General features: G+C 34.7%; 1 pseudogene; it reads right to left on the reverse strand.

Moving 5' to 3' along the window:
• The window catches only part of LOC106465385, a 163,917-nt pseudogene that overhangs the window by 5,436 nt on the left and 145,541 nt on the right, over positions 1-12,940 (reverse strand).

The raw sequence follows: 12,940 nt of genomic DNA on the forward strand, positions 1-12,940 counted from the left end.
AAAGCAACATTAATTTCTTGACGACCTAATAGTTAGTTCCTTTTCCTCATTCAATGAAGAAGTACAAAACATAAAGGTTGTTTTACAAAAAATAGTTTACCTGTGCAATTAATTGATAGTGTTATCAGGAATTATTTAAGCTTTGTACACTCGAAAAATTAGTAAAGAGGTTGAAAACAAAGAAATAGTTTATTGCATTTTACCATTTACTGGTAATCATTCTAAAGAATTAACGAAAAAATTAAATCTATTCCGAATAATAAAATTTATCCACATATTAAGTTTAGAATTGTCTTTAAACCAATGTTTCATTTAAGTAATTATTTTAAATATCAAGACAGGATTCCTATAATGCATCGCTCTTATGTCATATATAAAGTTATATGTCCAAGGTGTAACTAGCAATGTGGGCTCTACAATACGTTGTCTGAGCTCACATATAAAAGAGCATGTGCAAAACACAGCATATAATCAGTCGTCCATCCTTAGCCACTGATAACAGGCCTGTGACACAAATGTCACTTCTAAACACTTCAACATCTTGGGGATTGGTGATAGCAAAGAAATGCTATGCACTAAGGAAAGTTTGTGGATACACAACATGTGTCCTGAATTAAATGTTAATCAAACAGTTTAACATCAACATTAGGATTTTGTCTGATAGATGAAATATCCCCAACCCATTTGGGAGCTATTACCACAGACATTATCCACTATGACTTTAAGGTGACAACTAGGACTGACAATGGAATCTTTACCAAAATCTTTTTAATGCTTATTGTATATGTATATATATAAGTGAAGCCATAAATACCCAGTTTTCTCAGAAAAGAAAGAATGACTTAGAAAATAAAGTATACATGAATATTCACCAACTATATAAGGTCACCTGTAACATAATTCTTACCATTTTTTAAAGGAGCACATTCACAGTCTCTAGATATTTCAATGTCTGCAAAGCCTTCCAGTTTCTTTGGCTTTGGATAGGTAGGATTCAAGTCACGAAAAATTCTCAAGCTTTCATTACCATAAAAAGGTGCAAAAGCAAGGAAGGCTACATAAAAATAAGAAGTAAAGAAGCGATGATTGTATTTTTTGCTATGAAATATACATTGCTGATTTAAAAGTGATAAAAAACAAACATAAAAAAGATATAAAGGCAGAAAATGGAAAATTATCTTTTGTTACATAAAAACTAAACATACCAAAAGCAGAACTGCAATATATCTTTGAGAAATTTGCTGGTAAGTTCATCAGACAATGTGGACATGATGAGTGGAATTGATCTAAATAAACAATAAAATTTCAAATCAAAAAGGATAAACTAAAAAAACTACTCAATAAATAATATTTTTACAGGCATAAAAATTCTTAACTAGCAAATAAAAGGTTCTTTAAACTTGTATATACACATTAACACAAAAATTCTTTGAAAACAGTTTGTTTTACGAAGAAATAAGCTTCTAATACACATCCTGTGTTTAAAAGTGAATTCACAAGCTTCAATCACAGTGATTGGTTCATTCTACTGTTTTTTAAGGTTGCAATTATTTACCTTCAAGAATAAAAATAATTATCTGCTTAATACTTCAAAAGCTTCAATAAGAAGTATTTGCTTGATAAGTTTAAAGTAAATAAACTGTAAAATGCTCCACCTAACTCACAATACAAGCATTAAGCCTACATTTTATATTGTTACATCTCCGTTCGTTTGTTAATTTCCGTAAATTCGTTTCGATGAAACTTTAGCAACACAAGTCCTTTCTTAAATAAAACTGGTTTATTATTCCCAATACAACTTTACGATACACTTAATTTCAACAGTTGCTCTATAACAAATGCTATAATTCTCAACGAACGTCTCACGTGCTCGTGCTTGACTCAACAATAGTCAGTTCAATTACACACACATTGTTCCATCACATTGTGACCGTCTTATATATACAAGACTAACACATATCTAGTAAACGCTAGGGCATTCATAAAGGAACAGGATATTTCTAGACGTCAATGACGTGTTACTAGCATCACGTGACCCCGATGTCTTAACAATATAGTACTGACTTAGTACAAATTGCATAATTCCCAATATCTTGGTCCACAAAAATACTTAAAATGTTGTAAGAAAATAATATTCAATTTTTTAATTAAGTGATTTTCTTTTTAGAAGAACTGCAAATACAATATTAAATATAGATAGGGGATACTTGGGATTTGATTAGAACCAATCAATGGATTACAAGTGCACTAGAAGAAAGTGGGAAAAATGTATGGCAAATATTCATTTCCTAATTGGTGGAAGCCAGTATAATTGTAAGTAATGGAAAAGGTAAAAAATTTAGTAGTAGAACAAATCCATCAGCAAATTCAAATGTAGAAAATATAACTACAGAAAATTTTGTTTGTTTCGAATTTTGTGCAAAGTTACACGAAAGCTATCTGCACTAGTTGTCCCTAATTTAGCAGTGTAAGACTAGAGGGAAGGCAGCTAGTCATCACTACTCACCTTCAACTCTTGGGCTACTTGTTTACCAACGAATAGTGGGATTCACCATCACATTATTATTCCCCCATAGCTGAAAGGGCAAGCATGTTTGGTGGGATGGGGATTCACACCCGCGACCCTCAGATTGTGAGGTCAAGCACCCTAACCACCTGGCCATGCCAGGCCTGATTACAAAGAAACATGTAAAAATGAAAAATATATGAGAAACTTGTATGAAAATTTTACATGCCTATACAGACATAATGCATAATGAGTGCAGCTTTATCAAGCCTATTATTAAAAACGTATAGCCATCAGAAACTAGTTATGATTCACGACTCACACAGTTCCACAAAACAGAGAAAAACATAAAATTGCAATGTGGGATAGTGTATAAAAACCTACAGAGCTAAAAAGTACATACTACAGGTGCCCAAGGCGACTACTAACAATTACTTGACAACAACAGAAGTATCACCTGTCAGGACTCTATAAAGACAAAATGAGACCCCCCAAACAGCCTTTGAAATGACTAATATTAAACACTTAACCTATGCAAATGGAAGAGGTTAAGTTAAATCATATGAAAACCTTTAAATAACTTCTACAAACAATCTTTTTTTCAATCCACTAGCAACTTAATCACTCTGAGAAAAACAGAATTTACATTAAAAAAGTCATTTTTAATGTAATGTTAGAATCAAAAACTCTTAGACAAATGAAATTCTGTTTTCACTGTTTATATCCAACAATGACAGGAAACAGAGGAAAATGATACAGTGAAATTTCGTCATAATACCAAAGTTAAGAAAAATACTTTGAAAATTATTTGTACTTTTAATATATATCAGATTGTTGTACTTCAAAAACAAATATCATTTACTTCAAAGTGAAATCTGTTAGAATATCTCCAATATTAGCAGTTTCTTCAGGAGCTCAGACTAACAAACTTAAAATAACCTGCATGCTAAAGAATTTAATGAAGATATCCAGGAGAATAATAACTACAGAATGACCAACAGTATAATGCAAATTATTATTAACATTATTAAAAAGAAACCACAGTAATGCTTCACTATGAGAGAGAGAAAGAGAAATGACTTAAGACAGCTATCAAAGAAAAGCTAGAAATCTGAGTTTAGATCATATTAGCCTGCAACAGGATCAGAATGACATTACTTTGTACGTTGCTCATGATAACAGGATGGCTTGCTAATCAATCCATAAGTGAATAAATCAAATCAGGATCAGATTTTCAATGAAATGCAAAACATAATTGTAATATTCCACTTGAATAAAGTACTCTTCCTTTAAATGCATTATTATGGAACAGTATTAACTGCACCGCTAAAGCTTTTATATATATATGATGTGAAATACTGATTGATGTCAACTTAAAATAAAAAGGCATAATGGTTTTGTCTATACTGTACCTTTCATTGCCATAAAATCAAACTGTGGTAGAACTGACACAGGTGCATTAGATTCATCACTACCTGGTAGATCAAGTTCATGATCAACATTGGTAAAATGTGATACATGTTTAGGAAGTTCAACATTTGCTGATAAAAATAATGCTTTAGCTTTCCGTGGAAAAAGTTCATTTTCATTTCTATATTCCTGATTTCTATCACTTGTAGGCAGGACTATATTTGCACCTTGAGCTTCGATTTCTGACTGATTTTGCTCTGCAAGAATACCGCTATCTGAGGATGGTTGTAGTTTAGGTAGTGGATGTAAGGTACATGGTGGATGAATAGTGTAATTCTTTGAAATCGATATTTCTAAATATAAAAACAAAACAGATTTTCAAAACTAAATGTTATCTCAAACAAAGAGACTTCAATACATTTAAATTCATGTTAAAAATAGTAACTTTTCAAACTGGTCAATTTTCATCATTTGTATATAACTTACTAAAACTTATTTGCTCATAAAACATTTTCTTAGATATTTTATTCCTTGAAAAACTATCAAAGAACTTAAGATGAAGGTAACAAATATATGTAATATAAATATTCTGTATTAATCAAATGTTTTTTCAAAGCTTTGTGCATGATATATATAAGATATAAAATCAGATATACATGCACATATCATAATGCACTTTACCACCAGAGGATATCAGAAGCATATAATTATGTCCATATATCCACTTTTTTATTATCAAATGTTATGATCAAATAATAACTGAATTATTAAAGCTTTCTGATATCCAACATTAGATTGCTACAGTATTAGTAGAAGATCAATTATTAATCACACTTATTAGACAAAATTTACACTTATAACTAATATCAATCTTATTTTTATGAAAGACTTCTGAACTCAAACAATTTCACACATATGAACAGGGAAACAGTTTACCTCATTACCTCTAGTAGTTTGTCTATGACATTTTATATATTCTGTTGCTTTCAAAATAATTATATTCCCACAACTGGCTGCAGACCAGTGTGGGTGTTAAGCACTCACAGCTTGTAGGATGCAATGTGCATGGAGTGGATTTTATTTGGGAACTCAAGATTGGCATGCACTTTTAGAGAAGACAGCAGTAAAGATATGCAATTTGTTTGCAAAGTTTGCAAGTTGGAAAATAAAGTGGAGGCTAACCTAATTAAAGTAAAGGCCACAGATAAAGAGTATGTAAACTGAGAGAAATGGCAGCAGGATTTAAAGATGTGCTTAAGATTTTGCATGCAAAGGAGATAATGACTAATAACGATTTTCAGAAAGTCAAAAACAGTACTAACAGGGTTAACAGTAGTGGATTTAATTATAATGAGCAGGTTCTGTTAAACAACAGATTTCAGTTTTTAGCTTTTACAGATGAAAAACTAGGGGAGGAAATGATAACAAAATGAACAGAGAAGGATGGAAATGAAAATTTTTAAAAGATTTTAGTTATAAGTGATTCTTTGGTAAATTGTGTAAATAGGATAGTTTATGTGGCAAATAGGGTTTGGATTGGTTTGTTTTGAATATCCTGCAAAGCTACACAAGGGCTAACTGCACTAGTCGTCCCTAATTTAGTAGTGAAAGACTAGGGGGAAGGCAACTAGTCATCACCAACCACTGCCAACTCTTGGGCTAATCTTATACCAATAAATAAGGGATTGACCATCACATTATAATTCCCACATGGCTGAAAGGGTAAGCATGTATGGTGGTACGGGGATTCAAACACCCTAATCACCTGGCCATGCTGGGCTGGTAAATAGGGAGAAAAGAATTAGGTTATATTATCCAGGGGCAAGGATGGAGGATATAACTGACAGAGCAAGTGATATAGTAAAGGGTACTAGCAGTGATGTAGTATTTATATATAGGGACTAATGATGTACAGAGGAATAGCTCAGAGGAGCAAACTGATAAGTACAAGAGATTGATAAAAAACATTTACTGAAAAAGACCTAAGAACTTAATTCTCTCAAGGATACCTTTGAGACTTATTTGAAGGGATGAAATTATAAGAAATATCTTCTTGTCCTTAAACATTATGTTATTGTGAGCTTTAGGGAGCAGTATCAAAATTTCCTGCTTGAAATATCCTATTTCGTTAAAAATTTATAATAGGATATTGTCATAAATTCAGGATATGTGGTAGTATTATATGAATGTTTTAGAAAAATTTCAATATATGTACATTATATTTTAACTTTATGTATGGATTAGATAAATTAAATAATTGAAATTAATAATTCAAAAAATATTGGTTATCCTCTTACCACTTTCAATTTTCATGTTGCTTGAAGGTATGCTAAGTTCTTTTATCAAAAATGACATGGTGTGTACAGATATGGAACAATTTAGCAATGCAACTATAGTTCTAATCAATATTAAACAGAAAAAGTAATAGAAAAATCATAAATCATTATAAAAATCTAATCTCTATGTATAAACTCCATGAAAAAAAACAGGTAATCAATAAGAAAAAACACCTCTATTATTTAAAATATAATTTATTTTTGCTGTTTTATCTAGTTTCCCATGTTCAAATGTTCGTTTCTTCAAAACAATAATCTTTGAAGTTATCATTTTTCCTACACTGAAAATATTTTTCTGATAGATACTGTTTCTCACATTTGTACTGCCCTCTATATGTGCAATTTTCACTCACCACAAGCTTTGAGGCTCCCACCTAACATCAAGTATAGCTGTGTTGTAGCATGCAATAACCCTTCACCAACAGATGTGCAATACACCCTCCTAGAGCAGCTGACTCCCTCTATACTTTAGAGCATAATCATCACTTTCAGATTTGGCAAAAAAACAAAAAAGATGCACTGGAAGTGGGTGGGATGTGTGAGAATAGGTGAATATCTATCAGAAGTACATTTTAAGTGTAATAAAATGTGGATTTCCGATACAATACGTTACCTCCTCTCACATAATAGCTAGAATCCCAGATTGAAAAGGTGGATGGACCAGTGCAAAAGTTATTTAGATGAATACTCTTTGGAAGGCACTTGAAGAGAAGCCATGAAATGAGATACCCTAATGTATAGGGTAACATTCAGAGGAGACCATACCCCATCTGTAACAGGTATATTCGTTGCCCATTGTAAAGATAATGTGTCACTAAATCAGGTGGAAAAGATGCTAGTCCTATTCCAGAATGGTGTAAAGTGGCTAGGGCATGACAGATTGTAATCGCAGGATCAACTCCAGTCCAAAACCAGGTTGCATAGGATATTTGTCTTCAAGTCTGTGGTAGTCTGTGGTGGTTTCAAATGTCTTCACCTCAAACCAAAAAGCAGAAGAGAAAAACAACTTCCATTCATAATAAACCAGGCAGGGCACGTGTGCAGATCCAGTACACATCCAACACCAGGCTACTTGGGAACCCAACATCTAGGCAACAGTAGGAATGGGAAATGCAAATCTTGGAGGTCAACTCCAGTACAAAACCAGACAGTGTCAGGAATTTTCCATTCAGTCTGCAGTAGGAAGAGAGCCCCTACCAACCAAATGTGTCAGGAGTTATATGCTGATCCAACACCAGACTGCCTAGGAACTGACAGCCAGGCAGCAGTAAGATGGGGAAAGTCAACCAGAGGGGTGAACTGCATGTGGTGAATTCTCCAGTCCAAAACCAGACGGCATCAGGAATTTATCTACCGGTCTGCAGTAGGAGGAGAGTATTCATATTTACACCAACAGAATGCCATCGCCCTACTTTCAACTGAGTGGAAATGAACACAATCAGGAGGAAGCCTCCATGATCAACCACCTCAGCAGCTAGGAACTAGTAAGTGGTAAGGACTCCTGTACTCCACTGAAAGAGAGGGGAACAATGCAGTGGAGAGTCCAGAAGAATGCAATACCATAAGACAATACAATAAGTGACCACAAAAACCTGTTTTGAAAAGCAGGCCAATCCCAATTTATTCAACTAGGACTGGAAGGATGGGAAGCAATCCTCACATTGCTTTACTCACAATAGTCCCTGAGTTGGTACGGTCTGGTACAGGCCTTATTTATAAAGCAAGATACCGCAATTAGCCATCTAGCAGTCTTCTGGAACACCACATCTTATCAGTAAGCGTTACAAACTTGTAAAGTCGTATGGTGCAAACTTAAAGTTAAGTATACCCAGACAGGCACCACCTGTCACTGAATGGGATCCAGAGATGTAGAAATAGGCCACTGTAAAAGTAAGATATATACAAAGAGAACTTACTCATTCAAAGCCAGTAAGGGGTATGTAGAATGACAAAAGAAGGAAATCAATATCTGGAAGAAAAAGAAGAAGAGGCAACCACAGAATGAAGAAAAGGTGTGATGAAAGTAAGTGGTGCAGTTCACACACCAGTTTGCACAAACTCCTCCAACGGATGATGGAAGCAAAGAGCCAGAGAGAGAGAGAGAGAGTAAAGTACTGGATTGGGTGAGAAGACTTGAAAGAGTCAATATGAATATACATTCAATGAAGCATAGGCTACATGGATGAGGTGCTGTAGCCATCCTTTGAGAATAATTGGAAAATGGGAGAAATCTCTCGGGGAGATGAGGAATTCCAAATAATAGATAGATGGGAGCATGAACTGTGAAAAGAAGCTGAGTGAGCCAAAGAAAAACAGACTATATGGATGGAACAGAGAAAATTATTCAGATCAGAATTAAAATAATATTTACAAAAGGTAGGAAAAAATACAGAAAGCAGCTATGGTATACACACATCATATCTCCTATGGCCACAGGAAAAAGTAAGAATTAGGACATAAGTGAAGAATGGTACAAGGAACAAGAAACTAAAGAGTCAAAGAGAGGAAGGGTAAGGGTGTTGAGAACAGTATTCGGGTCCAAATCAGGAAGGACTGCAAGATGAGGAAGATGAAGGTGGAAAAATGAACAAAAAAGCATAGAAAAGACAGGAGAGGAGAATACTGAATGATAATAAGCAAACCCAAAAGTATTAGAAAGAGCTGCTCAGTAACCAGCTATGGTCGAGAGCAATATGCTTCATTTGAATAGCCAACGAAAAAATAGGGATAGAAGAAATGGAATGGAAAAATATAACATGACACAAAGATCAAGTATGGAATGTGCACCCTTGTCGTGGATAAACAAGGAGGGAAGAAGAGCAAAACAAACAAGAAAGAAGGAAGACTACACATAAAACAGAGTCTATAACATCTTGAAAAGGACTGGACAAAACCACACATAAAGTCAGAGTGACGACACTGCTGGATGGGAGAAGGAGGAATGAGGTTGAAGGAGTAGGGAGAGTGACAGAGGTTGAGGAAGAGGAGAAATGGACAGGAAAAGGTGCAACAGAGGGAACCATGGCTAAGCCAGCCAGAAAGTAGTTATCAGGTGAACTCAACATAGTGTCCAGAATGAATGAAAACATGAGGAAGGAAACAAGTACGAGAAAAGGCATAGAGAAAAAAAAAGTTGGACCAGTCTTGACAGGATGTGCCCCAGCTAAAGTTGAGGGAAGAAGAACAGGTGACCAGAAAATGGGAAATAAGATGTTGAGAAGAGTGGCAAATACATCGAAAATAAGAGTGTCCAGTTGAGAGGATAGCAACTTGAGCACCAAATAAATGAGGGACCAATTCATAGGTAGTATCTTGGTAGGCCTTGAGAGATAATCCATTACAAGACTCAGGGAACCTAGAACAGAACAAGCTATTAGAATGCTGCAGAAAAGGAGGTCAATAGTATGGAAACAGAGAAGGAGAGATTAAAAATTCCCCTGGTGATTGATAAAGGAGAGAACTGCAGAGTTGACTGTATGTATCATGAAGAGACATCTATGAACCATCCTAAAAAAATCCAAAAATCGATGTACTGCCAAAAGTTGTAAGAAATTTATTTGAAGGAACGATATGTCGTTGCACTAATGACCTGAATTCATGTGAGAGTCAAGACATGTCCCCTATCTCATCAAGATGGCACCTAGAAACAGAAGGAGGCCCGGAGAAGAGGAAGGGGAATACCCACTATGGGAGTAGTTTGATCAAGTCACCAGGTGAAGACTTTGAGTAAAGAAGGAGAATGGTTGAGGACAAGAGATCCAGAGAATGTGCAGTCCATTGTAGAGATTGCAAATTAGCATGACTCATGAGAGAACCACCGGCACAGTAAGGGAAGGAAAAGATATGGCATGGGAGACCAATTGCTCCATGTCCCTCAAAAGCAGAGCAGAAAGCTGGGCCCTGCAGACATATAAGTGAAAAAACCATCAGAATGAGAAACTAAACGGGTGTGAAATGAAACTCTTCCAAGATGAAATAACCAACCCAGAAGTGCTGTGTCCCAAAGGAGAAGAGGGTGGCTGTAGGAAGCTTGTTGGACAGATCCAAACCAACCATGAGTACCAAGAAAAGACCGGAAGAAAAACCTGGAAAAAGGATGAGAAACTCATCAAACAGTGATTGAACTTATTAGGATCAACATGGTCATGGACCAATGTTGGCAAGAAACAAGGAGGATGTAACATAATGGGAACAGGAGAAATTGAGGAGGAGAGGAAAAGACGAAGGTGGATGCTCTTTTACCGAAATCCCAGTACTCAACAATTGGCCGCAAACAGAGGGCAAAGGCCCATAAACCTAACTAAATAGGTCCTACTGACCCTGAGCCTATAAGACAGTGACCACCAAGACTGACAGTGCCATGACTATGAGCAGTGGAAGAATGGATGGGAAGAGAAACAGAAAGTGGTGAAAGGGAGAGAAGAGGAAGCAGAAGGACAGAAGACAGAGAGAGGCAAAGAAGGAGCACCTGAGAGATGGTAAACCAGTAAGAATAAGACATAACATTGGGATGTGGCCCCAACATATGACACCAGAGATGCAAGCATATCAGCAAAATCATACAAGCAGACAGAAGGAGTCAGAAGAAAGCATATGAGATATAAAGGAGAGCAAAGCAATTGAGAGACAAGGACATCATGCCCCAACCAAATCTAGCAAAAGATCAACCATATAAGAAGCAAAAATGCCAAGGGGGATAAAAATTTCACTGTAGAAAAGATAAGTAAATGATCATCCACTGAAAACCCCACAGGGAAATGATAGATTGCCAAGGAAAGAAGGTTAAAGAACAACAATGGAAAAGGGTAGTGTGTGTAAGACGAAGGTAGAAAAACCTAAGCCTAAGAAAGATGAACAAAAGACAGAAGATCTGCCTCCCAAATCTGAAGAAAAGCAATACAGTACAAAGTCATGTCTAGTCATATAAGGTAACAAAGAAAGGAGGACAAGGCATGTATGCACCAAAGTAGTGGTAAAAATAATTGAATATGTAATAAGAAACCAAGTCATGTCATTACACGAGTGCCAACTTGAGAAGTGATGATTGTGCTCTACAGTATAGAGGGAGTCAGCTGCACTAGGAGGATGTGTCACACTCCTATTGGTGGTGGGTTGTCACATGCTCATATGCATGCTACAATGCAGCTATACTATGTGTAAACACGTGATGTTAGGTGGGAGTCTCAAGGCTAGTGGTGAGAGAAAATTTCTGATATAGAAGGTAGCACAAATTGAGAAAAGCTATTATGTGAGAAGAGGTAAGTTACCATATCAGAATTGCCCATGATTTTGTCTTATATTGTACTAATATACACAAAAAACAAGATTTTTGTAAAAAACTTCTAAAACTGATTTTAAATATCATCGTTCCATATTTGAAAACAGGTCCTATTGCATCTAAATACTACAAGATAAATTTTCACAATCACAGACTAACCTTGTTCATAGTAGTCATACAGTTTTACCATAGCTGGAAGAAGGTTTTCTACCACAAATTCTTGTTTCATGTAAAACTTAATACACATCTGCTCATTTGTTAGCTAACCAAAAAAAGATGAATAATTTTAGAATGAAACTTTTGAATAATTACTAACAACATAATACATTAATAAGTGAAATACAAAACACGTGTATTTAATATTGAAAATATCTGATATTTAAATTCATGCAAAATTAATCATCAAATCTACACAACCTAACCATATCAAGTGTTGAGGAGAGCATAATGTAACCAATGATTATATTAATGTATCTGAAGAGCTTGTGAATTGTAAACAAAAAATAAAAGACTGCAATAAAGTGCTCAAGTCTACACAAAGAAAACAGCATAAAATCATCATATATTTCATCAAGAACGTCTTCATAAAACTCAAAACCAATTTCTACAATGAAACAAATTATCATTAACCACAAACAAGAATGTTATAGCAGAAAATAGTTATTTACCTCTTCAAAATAAAAGTTCACCTGACTGTCACTAACTTCATGTCGCTTCAGACCCAGAGTTTTTTCTTGAAGCTGATTCAAAAACTTTAATTATTATTTTGTTATCTTAACAGTCAAAATATAAATAATGCAAATAACTTATTAATAGTCAATAAATGTACAATAAAAGTATTTTTATAACAAAGTATATCAATAAGACTGATTTAAATGTCAATATGATGAATTTCTGAACCAACTTTTAGTTTCTGCCAATATATATAATATGTTGAAGAAAAGCAAAGAATGAGTATGTTAAAAAGATAATGCTTATTAAAGTACACAATCACACACACTTAACCCTTTCCACATGGGTCACAGGTTAAAAGCCATGTCATTGCATTTGTTAACTAGCATTCAAAATTTTAATGAACTACTATTTTATGAATTTATGTCAATAAGTTTGGTATCAAACTATAAATTATAATTCAAATTTTAGCATTATACATTATTTAATAAAATTAATTATTAAAAAACACACCTAAACATCGATTTTTGTATGTCACGAGGTATGTTAAATGCAGCACTGGTTCAAATTAGATGTTTGTGATGTCAAAGTTCAAAGTCTATAGTTTCGTAAAAATTAGGAACTCAAATTACCAATATTAACCAGCTAGAATATAAAATAAGAACCTCCTACCTTTTCTATTTCCTGAGATATCGCTCATGTAATAAATCAAACACAGTGGCACCCCACCCACCACTT

Source organism: Limulus polyphemus, unplaced genomic scaffold, assembly GCF_000517525.1.
Source record: "Limulus polyphemus unplaced genomic scaffold, Limulus_polyphemus-2.1.2 Scaffold1927, whole genome shotgun sequence".
Taxonomy (NCBI): Eukaryota; Metazoa; Arthropoda; class Merostomata; order Xiphosura; family Limulidae; genus Limulus; species Limulus polyphemus.